Here is a 14378-nt window from a genome sequence, read left to right on the forward strand (position 1 = left end):
GATCCACTCTCTTTAAGTTCTGAGACTTATCACATCTTACTAAAATTGAACCCAACATTTATTCTCTTAACCAATATTTTTTGAGAGCATTTTATATGACAAGTATTATCCTAGAACTAGGAATATAGAGGAAAGACAAATGCCCCTGTGCTCTCTTAGAAATGTTATTTAAATTAGATATTGGATTTAGCTTAAATTGATAACAGTGAAAGATTGTGTGAAAGTAATGATGTGTATTTTGTCAACCGAAAAATAAGACCATTGCTGTAAGGCAACAAAAGCATTTATTTGGGGTCTTAAGAATTGCAATTCTGGAGACACAGAATCCGGTAGAAACCCAAATGTACTCTCAGGAGGGTTGAAAGCCAAAGGGTTTTTAATGGAAAAAGCAGGAATCTGACATAAGTCATATTGCAAGAATTATGATTGGTGCTGGCCGACTGGAACCATTTTTGTCTCTATTTGATTGGTTGCTAGGGTTGTTATTATTTGAGAGTCTGCTGTGTAAGTGTTCTTTCAGGATACTGTGGCCCAGTTCAAAGTTCACGTTCCATCCAGGTGGAGACATGCATAGGTCCGCTTCCCAATGGCGTCCTGGCTCCATTTTAGTGCTCTCTTGGCATTACAGGCTCCATTTTATTCATTCCTTCACAATTTAGTAGACATTTCAATTTTAAAAATAGGAATAGAAGTATTATGTATTTTTATTGCCTAATGACTCTCATATTTAGGTGTCTTAATACAGGGTTAACCTGTACTTGGAAAGGGAATCATTGGATAGTTTATAGTTCTTAGTTGATGAGGCTTTAACCAACTAAAAGCACACAAGTGAGTATAGATGTTGTATCGTTATTCGTTTCCCACCTTGTAAGAAGGTAGCCTACTTGCAGGTAAATCAAGCCATTTAAATGGAAGGAAAAAAAATCTACAGGGTTTTTTCTTTGCTTTGCGTGTGTGTGTGTGTGTGTGTGTGTGTGTGTGTGTGTGTGTGTAAAACATCTCATTTAAAGCGATAAAGTGATGGTGCACTTCACAGATGGCAAAATGCTTTGGGATCCTTAGAGGAAAATAAATCCTTTCGAAGTACAAACTTGAAGAATTGAGGAACAGTCACCTGGGGCCAAAATCTTATTCTCTGTAATTCGAGAAGAATTCCCACAGAATTACAGAGATATAGAAACTGGTTAGCAAGTACTCATTTAAAGAAAAATCTCTGTTATCCAAGGAGCCTAAAATTGTTTCTTTGCATAACAAAATGTCTTAGTCCACTTTGATACTGATTCAAGAACGTCCCTTCCAATGCTGTCAAAGTGAGGGCTTGCATATTTTATTAAAGTGACTTACTTGAAAAATGTGGCTGTCCCTTTGCCCTCCCCCAGCTGCAAGATCCCCTGTTGAACCATGAGTTCATAAAATTAATCTGAAATAAAATTTCTTTTTTCCTTTGCTCTACCCCTTCCAGCTGCAAACTCCTACCCTGCTTTGTGCAATAATTAACACATATGTTGAAAATAAGAACTCATCTTCTCCCCTCTATCCTTCCAGCTGCAGATTTCTAGCCCTTTCATGGTTTTTTCAGCTTTTTGTTTGTAGTAGTATCTCATAAATACAGAACAGGTTCAGATTCTCTGGTACGTCTTTCCAGACTCACACTGTTGTCCTGACTCAGTGGTTCTGATTGTTGCCCAGGCCCTTCCTCAGTTGCAACATTACTTTTTAATTCCACTATTTTTATTTTATTTTTGAGTTCTCCAGTCCTGAAAACATTACTAAATGAGCATTAGCCAAGGAAGGGCATGTTATAACTTTCTAGTATTGAAACTAAGGAGAATTTTTTTTTCTATGCTTGAAGATGATAGACATCCTACCTTTTGAACTGATCCTTTAGTAGGTAATCTAGAATTCCTTCATGTTAAAAATGTTACAGGGCTTCCCTGGTGGCGCAGTGGTTGAGAGTCCACCTGCCGATGCAGGGGACACGGGTTCGTGCCCTGGTCCGGGAAGATCCCACATGCCGCGGAGCGGCTGGGCCCGTGAGCCATGGCCGCTGAGCCTGCGCGTCCGGAGCCTGTGCTCCGCAACGGGAGAGGCCACAACAGTGAGAGGCCCGCGTACCGCAAAAAAAAAAAAAAAAAAAGTTACATATATAAAAGCATTTCAGTTGTTGAGAAGATATATTTGGTTCTACTTTGATAATCCTTGATGTTCATGTTCGTTTTCATTTATCAGATTGTGAACAGAAAATTCTGTTATTTGGCATTCTATGAAAATACGTTACAAATAATCAAATATTCCCGATCACAATGAATTGATATATCTGTTATGCAATCCAGTTTTGATTATATCTGTTCATCGTCTTTCTAAACACTCTTGAAAATGTCTGTTTAGTAAAATATCAAGTCTAGGATACCCTTCTATGTTATTACTACTAGTAACAATTTTATATGACTTATAATTTTCTTAGGCTACTAAACCCTCAAACTTAGAAACAAGTATAAGTCTTACTTGACACTAAATAAATAACTTGAAGTGTAGAGAGTGTTCGGTTTGCACGTGTGTGTGTGTGTGTAAGATGTTGTTGTGTGTATGAGACATTACAGGAGCTCTGGCCTCTCCCTTTGTTCCTCCACGTTCTGGCTGGAGTGAGCTTTCAAAATTGCAAATCTGATGGTGTCTCTCCCTTTTAAGATAAAGTCTATCTGCTTTAACATGACTTACAAGTCCATGACTTACAAGAGTGCTTATCTTTGCCTAACACTTGGTGCTTCTTCTTTTTCCCATTACACATTTTACTTGGGTAACTCTTGCTCATCCTGCAGACTTTCCTGAACTTCTCAAGACAAAATAAGATTCCTATGTGTTCCAATAGCACCCTGTATTTACTCTCATTATAATTGTTGCTACTGTGAATATTTTTGGTCAGTAGTACCCCTCAGTCCCCATTTCTACTCAAACTGAAAATCATATTTTTCACCATTGTGTATCTAGTGTCTAGTACAGACACAGAGTAGACGTGTAGTAAATATTACTTTAATGAATGAATAAGTGTTGAATTATAAATCTTTTAAAGTGTCTCTCAAACACGAAACGTGATTCCATGTTGCTTTTTACGTAGTCTACTTAGTTTTTAATTAGTGGTAATTAGAGAATACCTATTTTCTTTTATCCTGTTTTATCAGAGGCTGAAACATAAGGAGGGCGATTTCTAGTAGAGAATATTGGAGTTGAATCAAACAAGGTGCAGCCAGGAAAGGAGTGAGGGTCAGGAGATGAGATGGGGGTCTAGTTGGGGAAGTTTCTCATTCTGAGAGTTGATGTTTCCCAAGGAATCAGCAAACCTGTATAATGACATGCAATCACCTCCCACTGTTTACCTGAGTCTTAGCAATATCAAGTATGTCATTATATGTCTATCGTTGCCATACAGCATGACTTCATCAACTAGTATACCAGCTCCTAAACTTAGCTACATACTAGAGTCACCAGATGCCCCAGTTGCACCTCAGAACAATTAAATCCCCTGGTGTAAAATCCAGGCATGGTTAGTTTTTAAAGCTCTTCAGGTGATTACAATGTGCAGCCAACTTGAGATCCACTGTACTTGAAGATGACAACAGAACTATTGATTTGCAATTATAGTAAACTCCATGAGCGTGCTCATGGAAGGGCACTTTGGGTTAGAAAATCACGTCAAGTTGTGAGCCACAGCACCACCATACTTCAAATATTTGATTTCTTCTCAAAACATTTCTTATTTTGTAGTGGTATAATTTAAAACTCTATTTAAAAATACTAATGGGGTCACTCTGATTATTTTCAGGAGTGCTGAAATAAATGGCTACTTTGGCAAGAAAAGATCATTAGTACATAGGAAAAAATAACCTGTTTTCTTACCTTAAGCCTCTGCTGAAAAAAAGAACTTAAATTTTTCATGATCATATAAAGAGAAAACAGAGCCTCTATTACTTTTGAGTCCATTGACACAGAGGGCATATTAAAGTTCCATGCAGGAGCTTAAATTTAAGCACAAACTTAAGAAAAAACACAAATCTTCCTTTTTTTAAAGTGAATCAGGATCATTCTATCATTCATTAACCTAAAAAAGCAAAGTTACTGTGATAGTTGCTCTTGCAAGATATATGCACCCATTTATTTTCTCCATTAGCTCTGAAAATTTGAAGCGAAGTTCTATTTTAAAGAATATCTTCTCTTTCTAACATCTAAAACACTATCCTTTTGAAAAGTTTTCACTGTTTATCAATGTTTGATATATTTGTCTTAACACTCCTTATTTCCCTTCACTTTCTCCTCCAAAATAGCTGTATTTTACTTACAACCAAGGAAAGTTAAAATTTTGTTTCAGTTTGCTCTCAAAATACTATACTTCCCATTCAAAATTTGAGAACAATATTTTTGCCAAAAGGTTCTTATGTAACAGTTGTATGTTTCCTTAATTTTCACTTGATTTGCTTTGTACAGAAACAGGACACAAGCCAGAGATTGTCACCTGCCTTTTCACTTCTTTCACGAAGTCAGATCGGGAGGTAGAGAGGGTAAGTGCAGGGGATGAGCGGAGAGTAAACAGAAAAGGGGAAACCACCTGCCCTCAATTCGGCCATCAAATGAATCACACAGAATTTAACACTTGACAAATACTGTGCACTTAACATGATCTTGGAGTCACTAAAGATTTCAACCAGACTCTAGAAATTTGATTCAGACAAACAAACCTTCTTGGTTACCAAAAGATTGTTTGCCGAAGGTATTCTTTTTCCTACAACCAGGTGCTGCTAAGCATGGAAAGAGGAGCTGAGACCGGGGAGGACTCCCTCCCCGGGGTTTAGTTAGGTGTATAGAAAAGTGGACTGCTTTGAAACGTTGTTGTGTTGGAATTCCTCCTTCTGAATCATGCTGTAACACCCTACCCACATTACCAAAATTATATCTTCAGCCATGATGATCATTAATAACACAGAAAAAGCTGCTTGTTTTTTTTAAGTCATTTTAATGCGAGCCCTCAAACCATTACCCTCCAGCCCTTTATTTCTGACATTTACCTTCCAGCTCATTAGCTACATTCTAGCTCTTTGATTACTTTCTTAGCTCTTTAGTTTTTATTTCCAACGTTTTCTTAAATGGTGGAATTGTCTTTGAAGCCACGACTGAGTTTTACACAGAAGGGTATTATTTATTTTAAATTCCCATTGGCATTACAATTCTAGTTTCTGTATAGTTATGCTGTTTTAAAACAGGAGACCATCGTCTTCTCTGAGGAGTCTCCCCAGTGATTCTGGTAAGCTGCCAGATGTGGGAACTCATTGCTCTAGAAACAAAAGTATTTATTAAGTGAGATTGAAAAACTTCTTGTTAACTAGTGTAGCATAATCAGTGAAACTCTACTGATAATTGTAAGATCATAATATAATTTGTCTAACAGAGTGTCTGAGCCCATTAGAAACTAAAACCAAAATAAAATAAAAATCTCTGCATTTTATCCTCCCACTTAAAAAATACTTGAAAACAGCTTCTACCTCTTAATTGCAAGTTCAGAATAATAATGCAAATAGGCTACAAAAGGTGTGGAGGTGAATTAAGAGAATGGTGCACATCAGTTACCACAGAAAAAACAAAGAATGCAGTGATGTTAGAGCATCATCAAAATATCTCCATAAATTTTGGGGAGAACTGTGTTGAAGGCATCAAGAAGGAAGAAACAGATCTTCTAGGTCTTTCTGCCATTGCACATTTTTAAATTTTCTAATTTTTGTTTTCTCTTGCTGCTGTAACAAATTACCACAAACTTAGTGGTTTAAATCAATCAAATTATTTTATAGATCTATATGTTAGCAGGTCAGCACTGGTCTCATTGGGCTAAAATTAAGGTGTCAGCAGGCCTGGGTTCCTGTCTAGAGCTCTAGGGGAGAATCCATTTCCTGGACTTTTCCAGTTTCTAGAGGTTTCTCACATTCCTTGGCTCATTGGACCCCTTTCTTCCATCTTCAAAGCCAGAAACAGACAGTTGAATTCTTTCACATTGCATCACTCTGAAACCTTTTCCAGTTTTAAAGATCTATGTAACTGGATTGGGCCGGCCCAGATATTCCAGACTAATCTCCCCATCCCAAGGTCTTTAGTATCTGCAAAGTCTCTTGTGTCATGTGAGATAACATGCTCACAAGTCCCAGGGGTTATAGGATATGGACATCATTGGGGGGACATTATTCCTTCTATAACATGTGTGACCTTTTAGGCAGTTCTTTTGTACACCCCATCTTCTATAAGTTTATTAAATTATAGTATTATATAGTGAGTGAGGTCAATTTTAAAACTTTAGTAAAAGAGTTTGTTGGCGGGCTTCCCTGGTGGTGCAGTGGTTGAGAGTCCGCCTGCCGATGCAGGGGACACAGGATCGTGCCCCAGTCCGGGAAGATCCCACATGCCGCGGAGCGGCTAGGCCTGTGAGCCATGGCCGCTGAGCCTGTGCGTCCGTAGCCTGTGCTCCGCAACGGGAGAGGCCACAACAGTGAGAGGCCCGCGTACCGCAAAAAAAAAAAAAAAAAATTTGTTGGCAACTGCAGATGACTTGTGGTTAATGGTAGAATAGATGTTAATAGATTCTTAATTGGGGCTTTGGTCTAAATCAGCCTTGAAAATTTCTTAGGCAGACATCATTGTGAACCCTAGCATAGGTCTATCAATAAAAACCAATACAATCCACATTTTCTTCATTACTGGAAGGGATTAGTAGAATTGTGATGTGTATGAGCATCAGATACAGTAGTTAATAGATGAAAAATGTATTTCTCTAAACCCTTGAATCACAGTGAAGTGAAATCCCACGATATCACAATATAAGAAGCACTCTGAAACTGAGTAATTCAGTAGCATATTCATATACCCAATCCCTCACTCACTCTGTCATACAATTTGGAATGGTGGGCTTAATTAAAATTGTTCTCTGTCTTGCACTCTATTTTATAGATTCTTGCGCTCTTTCTCCCAATCCGCGTAGTATTATGAATATAAGTTATGCTGAACCATGTTGCTTCATCACTTCTAATTTTGACCATCCCTCATAAGAAAATAAATAAATAAAACAAATAGGGAATATGAATTCCATCCCTATGCATTTTTTTCCCCCATCTTGTAGTTCAGTTTGGAATGCAAGACTTACACAACTTCTTAGAGCGGGCGTCTCAAGTTACAATGTGCATACAAATTACCTGGGCATTTTATTAGAATGCAGTTTCTGCTTTAGCAAATCTGGGGTGGAGCCTAACATTTTGCATTTTAACAAGGTCCCAGGTGATGGGATGATGATGGACCTGGTTTGAGACAGCTTAGTTGTACCCTGCTGATGATTTGTTGTTGTCATGGTAACCCCACCAGCAGGAAAGGAAGCTGCTGGTTCAGGCATCTGGCATATATGCTTGGCCGAGAAGCCAAGGGGGCCAAGCTACTATCTGTGGAACTATGACTGAATGCCTGTAAGTCAGAATCCTGCCAAGGCCGAGCTTTATGGCAGTGCCACCGAGCCTCGAGCCTCCTATACCTTTGGCTCAATGACAGCGAAGCCTGCTGGGCTAGGATCCCGAGGCCTCTCTAGTCAGCTAAGGGAACACTGGGAACATGAGCACATTTGTTAGGACTAGAATGATGGTAAACTACGCCTGGGCAGAATGAAGCCTGAGGAAGCTCTGGTGGAGATCCGTAGCTGTCCTGTGCAGAACCTTCTTCTGACTTGCCTGCAGGAGAGAAGGACTAAGGCGTCCAGGACCTGGTTCCCTCTGAAGTTTCTGTCCGGGTAGCAGGCACACATGGCGTGTGCCATGTGAAGAGGAAGGCAGCAGTCTATGAGCTAAAGATTGTCAACAACCACCAGAAAAGACAGGGAACAAAGTCTCCCTCGGCACCCGCAGAAGGTGCTCTCCGAACAGCCCCTGCCTGTTAAGTAACAAGGTGTTAGTGGACCTGAGCTATGGAAGAGCTCACTATCGACCTATCCCTAATCCTGTAGGAGGTGCTATGAGTTAGGTACTATTAATCATTTATGGAATGTGATAACTTATCTGACACTATGCTACGCATTTTATTTATGTATCTAATTTAACCCTCACAATGGTGACGAGAGATGGGTATTATCCCCCTTTTACATAAAAGGAAGTGAAAGCTGAGGAAAGTCAAATGATTTGTTCAGGATTACATAGTCTGTAAGTGGCACAGTTGAAGTCAAACACATCTACGTTATTCTAGATCCTGGAATTTTAATCACTGTGCTATGGTAACTGTTTCAACAAGGAGTAGACCCAGAACCCCAGGTCCAGAAGTTAGACTATTAGAATGAGACTGATTTTTAATTTTTCATACCATTTTTAGGGCATGCCAAATTTGCTTTTGACTCAACATTTACGTGATGACTAGTGGTTTTTCTCTTCCTTTTTCTCTCTTTCTTTTTTCTCTTCTTTTTCTTTTTGGCAGTAGAAGTCATTGAGCCAGCAAAGCAGAAGCATGTGAAGCCCTCCAGCAGATAAACATTTTCCATTCACATTTTGAAGAGAATAAAAAAGCCAAATAAAGAACCCAAATGGCAAACACTGTAAAGCCATTCCTTCATAAAAATAAATTTTTGGTGGCGAGGTCTTTCATTTGGAAATTAGATCCAGCTTCTGCTTATGGAAAAAGCAAGTAAAAGGCAGGGAGAAGAGCAGTAGGTCTGCTAACTATACAGCCACACGGTGATACTCTGAGTTCCAGGATACAAAAATGCAGACTTAAAAGATCTGAACAATTTGTTTGCATATCTATGCACTGTGAAATCAGGCATTGTGAAGAAACAGTGTCTTGTAGCTAGTTCAGAATGATATAATTCAGGACAGATTTTTTTTTCTACAACACATGGTTTTGAAATCAAAGATTTTTTTTTTTTCTTTGAAGCAAGATGGAAAAGTCATTATGTACCAAGTGCAAAAAATTAAGTGCAGAGTAAGATTTTCATGGTAGGTAACATTTCACTTCCTGCTTATCTTTGATTGGGTGAGTATATTTCTTGTCAGCAAAGACCAGAGGGTTTTCCAGGGCTGAGGTCTGCAGTACTCCACTCAAGGTAATGATGTAATGATAAGGCTTTCACATTCCAAAGGACAATGATTTTTCTCTGTTGTGAATTAAAATGTTTATTTTTTCCTAACTGTTCCCGAAAATTTCTTTAATGCATTGTTATATGCCTTTCCTTATGGAAAACAAATCACTTTTCATTCCTTTAGGTTAAAAAAATAACAGTCCATTCTTTTGTAAACACAACATATTGTACTTTATGATCAAGACAACACACCAAATGGTGTGAAAGGTGGCCAGCCATGAATCTCTGCCCTGTGTGATCTCAAAACCTGCAGATAATCTGAGATAAGAAGGAAGAAAAAGAAAGAGAAGGTACGGTTCCTACTGAGCAAGAGATACCGCCCAGGTTTGGGGCTAAGAGCTTTAACGATATTATTTAATCTTCACAGCAGTCAGTACCAGTTAATTAAAACCCCAGTTCTGTTGCCTTTAAAAACCTATTTCCTTAATCTAGTCTTGAAAGGACGAATGTCATCATATAAGAGTTAAGATGCTTATTTAGAAAATTCTTAGAAGAGGAAAGCCTTTAGGATTACCAAGATCTCTATTAATTTCCTAGGGCGGCTTTAACAAAGTGAGTGGCTTAAAACAGCAGAAATCTATTCTCTCACAGGTCTGGATGGGAGATGTCTGAAACGGAGGCGCTGGCAGAACCATTCCGCCTCTGAGGGCTCTGTAGGGAAGGGTTCTTTCTCACCTCTTCTGATGGCTATTGGCAGTCCTTGGCATTCCTTAGCTTTGTATGTTGTATGTTGTATAGATTTACAGTGCTGGAGAGTTGTAAAGCCTGGTTGCACTGGGGCTTTATATTTCTAAACAGAGGGTAGGTGTTTTGTTTTGTTTTGTTTTTAGCAGAGAGAAGAGCCCTGTCCATATGACATGGGGAAAAATCAAAAGAGGTCAGTCCTCAGACCAGTCATACCTGGGTTTTCTCTCTCAGGAATCTTCAAATCTACGATCTTAGAACCAGCTGCAGTTAGTACATGTCAGGTTTTTGTGAAACAGAGAATAACTACTTACCTCAACTCTCACAGGTTTTGAAGGTAGTGAGATCTAAACTTCCTAGCTGTATGGCCAGGCACAAGAGACTGAATGCAAATTTCAGTTTCCAAATCTGTAAAACTGAGATAATATTCAGTGCAGGAGGATTTTATGAGACAGTACATTTGAAGAGTCTGGCAGATAATGGACCATTCGTTCTCTCTGTCCTTTGACTTATGTGGGTGCGCTCTATCTCAAAGGGGTCACAATTTAGGGAATCTGGTACAAGGCCACCTCTGTTAGCATATGAAATAGGAAAAATACATGAAAAAAGACTAGCATACAGAAAGACACCGAATAGTTACCAAATAAACTGAGGTACGCAGGTATAAACTTGCCCTTTTTCTCCTTGAATAGAAGCCTCCATCCTGAGTCAAGTCTCAGGTGCTAAAAGCAGTTTAGTGTCCAGTGTTGCAAAATGGATGGTACAAGTATTGCTTAGATTTAAAAATCCATAATCATTTTGTCTAAATCTTATAAACAGCATTCTTTATTCTAATTGAAATGAGTGCTATATTTTTGATGAATTAAACAGAAACACTGTAACTTAATCTCTAGCCATTAACATCACTTCAAACTGTTAAACTGTGGTTTTCCAGTCTGTTAATGCTAGCAAAGAAAAATCCATAGTAAAAGCAAATTTGCCATTAATCAAGGACCATTCTTCTTAAAAGTAAGAATTTATTAGACATATAGCAAATCTTAAGTCCAATAAGTAAGTTTTAGTGGGTTTTTATCTTTGATTATTTCTAAAACTATGCAAAATATTTTGGCCTGTTGATGTTTATATTTTCATTTTATCACCCTTTACACACTTTACTTTTCTGCAAATATGTCTGCTCTTATCTCTTTACGTATTTCTTTTCATATTACATATTTCATTATCACGTTTATTCATTTTCATAGTGATAAAGTTTCAAAACATTCTCCTTCCTTTCACAGGCACACTTCTTTCTACCAGAATTATTTGAAGAGCTGAACTCTTACCAATTGAAAATACCCCAGTTTATACTTAAAGTTTACATTGTACATATGTCTATACACTATTAAAGTAAGAAGATGAAAAAATATGAAAATTTGACTTAGATTTTTTTAACAAGCTATTTGTTTCTTATGTAGCCATATACTTTCGAACTAAAGAAATAAAAGATTGAATTAGAAAAAGAAGTCCCCTAAAAAAAGATATATACATATATATGTATGTATACACATACACACACATATATATATATTTAAAGATTTCCTTTATAAAGTAGGGTCACATCTAATGCATTCTTAAAACCCTAAAACATGCAGTGACCCAGGCCTTGTGCTAGGTGGTTTACGTATTTCAGTTCTGATTCTCAGAGCAACTCCAGAAGGTAGGGTTAGGATTATCATCAGGGAAGTAAAGTAACTTTCCAAAGGACACAAAAGCTAAACTCTGAGGTCAGGTTATTAATCCAGGTCTTTCTGATTCCAAAGTTTGTATGCTTTCCCTGAAGCCAACTCCTGCTTTTTTTACCCTAAAGAAACTTAAAGTGGATGGCTCTGAGGAGTTACTTTATGCACCTTGGTGAACTCAGCGACCCTCACTTTTAATGTTTCAGTTGTTCCTCTGAAAGTTTCTCCGATAGTATCCAGGAAGCTATTTTTATCAGCTGCAAAATCACATACTTATAATCAATTTATGTGATTATACTTGGGATTTATTGCCTCAGATGTAAGCTTTCTAATATGGTCATCAATTTGAAGTACTATTTAATGCTTTCTGTAATTAGTACAAATAAACAGATTTCTCTCTCTACATAAGACATTAGGGCAGTTTTTCTGATTAGCTATAGCTATTTCTATATGGCTCATCTTCAGAAAATTTGACAACAAATGTATTGAATATACACCTGTGAAAAGTATTATTAATATTTTGTAGAACTGTTCCCTTTACATGAGAATACATTGAAGATTTTCTTTTAAAATTACATCACTATTCTCTTTTGACTAGAGCTACTGTGTTAAACGAGATTTATTGTAAACTGCTTGGTGGCATCCATCTCAGAGAGCTGCCCTTTACTGGAGTAAAGGAAAGGAGGTAAACATACCTTTAGTACTTTGTCAGAAAAATGTGGGTACACTTAATGTACTCTTCTTCCAGAAAAGATGCAAACAAAATAACTTGTTTGTGGCCAGACAGAGGGCTACAACATTGTGAGACTAAACAGAATGGACAAGAAAAACTCAGTACATTCAGAATAGATCAGAAAATATGATTCATTTATTTCATGGAAAAACAGGATGTCTTGATAGGTGAGAAGGGAAAAATGTCCTTTGCTTAAATATTTCAAGTTCTCTCTGCCAGTTGTTTAGCATTCTCCTCCCTCACCTGCTTAAATGTTCACAAAAAGGGTGTTTCATATGCTGAACAATCTCTGGATCATCCTTGTTCTTGAACAGTCCTGACAGCTTTAAGACTGTAATTCTAGAAACAGGAGCCTGATATTAAGCATCTGGACATGCTCTCCATTATTTCCTCCCAAAGAAAACAATAGCTGGGTAACATTACACTCTAATGGAATCCATTTTCACTAAATATGTACATTTAGTCAGATGCAGTTTGGTAGACCACAAAAGAGAAAAAGAAGAAACTATTTAAAATGAGAAGGGCAAGTATTGATATAATGCCCATTAAAAAGTGTCTGAGTAACTGATTACACATACATACATAATTGCAGACATGAATATTTATTTCAATACACCTGAGTCTTGGAAAGTTTTGAAAAGAAATATCAGTATTTAGCTACCAGGACCTTTATAATGGATGTTTCAGTTTGTGGACTTCCTGTGTTCCTGTCGTCCAATAATTTTTTTCTGTATGAAATTACAAGTAAGATTTTTCATTGGCATGGTAAAGGAAGAATTGAACACTAAGGAAATTAAAAAATATATCTCTTGAGTGTCTGGATAGCTGATTGGCCCCAGATAAACTTGTTGATACTCTTGGTAATTTCCTATATTTCAGGAGGAATTGAATCTATTTGCATATTGACATTATATGCATAAATATGATCTATATATTCCCACCAAAACATGTGGCATTTGGCTGATAAAAAATCTGAAAACCATTTCAGAGGATGAGCAAATAAAATAATTGAAACTTTTAACCTGGAAAGAATGTCTAGCAATATTTTAAGTGCTGATATGGAGGTGCTCCATGTTAGGACCCTGTGCTAGATGCTGAGGATACAGAAAGAGTTCTTGTATTATATAGCTAGTATGATGGAAACAGTTATTCTTTGTAACTGAAAGAAATAACTGGGACTAATGGTTAGGTAGGCATTACAGAGATTAAACTTTAATTTTGTTTAAGGTAAAATTTTCTAAAAGTCAGAGATTTTATGAAAGTAAATGGGCTGTTTTGTGTTATAGAACTCTAGGAATGTTCTAAAGGTAATTGTGTGCCAATTTGTAGGAAATATTTAATATATATTAGTATATAAATATGGCGAAACTTCCTGTGTTTCCTCTCAACTCAATGATATCTTTTCAAAATCATATGTAATTTATTATTAGTCAAACTTAACTCAGAGTTAACCTTGGCCTACAGAAAAAAGGCTAAACTAGGTGTCAGACACTTTTCAGAGAAGCAGGGAAACCTACTAGTTGTATTCTTGTCACAACTGCCTTAGAAAGGAGAGGGCCAATCTTGTGCAGCTGTTTTTCCTCATCTCACTGGATTTTAGACTACAAACAACAGGCCACCGAAGGACCTATGAAAACCTGTCTCCATCCCATGGCCCAGTAATTTTGTGTGTGAGGTTAATCACTAGATCCTGCCCTTTCTTTGATGTCTTGGAGGGTGAGGGTAGTTGTGGCCTCCAAGATCTGTCAACTTCAACATCCACCTGATTTCATAGTTTACCATAGAATTCTGGGCTCGAAAGAACTTCATTCAAAAACTTTTCTTGATAGCATATTAAATTTACAATCTTACAAACTTAAAATGAGAGGTGTTCAGTTACCTTTCCTGGAAATAGAATGGAATCCTGATCAGAGCACTGGAAACAAGAGAGCTCTAATTTATACTTTTTCCCTTATAGTTGCATATTCTATGTCTTCCATAAATTGAATCATAGACTATTTTTCAAATCTGATCTACAAATCGTTGCAGTTGGGGCCAGCTTTGTATCTGAACACTTATCATTTAAGAGATTCTGTGACTCTGAAGATCTGGAATGACAAACTTT

The 14378-nt window shown here is 37.4% G+C and overlaps 1 protein-coding gene across 6 annotated transcripts in view; it reads left to right on the plus strand.

The window, feature by feature from the left end:
• Positions 1-14378, plus strand: part of DKK2 (dickkopf WNT signaling pathway inhibitor 2) — a 577744-nt gene that overhangs the window by 499250 nt on the left and 64116 nt on the right. Inside the window, exon 7 of one of the 6 annotated variants that reach the window (XR_013827949.1) lies at positions 4480-4555. The exons of the other annotated variants lie outside the window; for them this stretch is intronic. The gene's annotated coding sequence lies outside the window, so the exon portion shown is untranslated. Of the gene's footprint in view, positions 1-4479; positions 4556-14378 lie in introns of those variants that run through there. 6 annotated transcript variants of the gene reach the window in all.

This window comes from Stenella coeruleoalba (assembly GCF_951394435.1).
Source record: "Stenella coeruleoalba genome assembly, chromosome: 4".
Classification (NCBI taxonomy): Eukaryota; Metazoa; Chordata; class Mammalia; order Artiodactyla; family Delphinidae; genus Stenella; species Stenella coeruleoalba.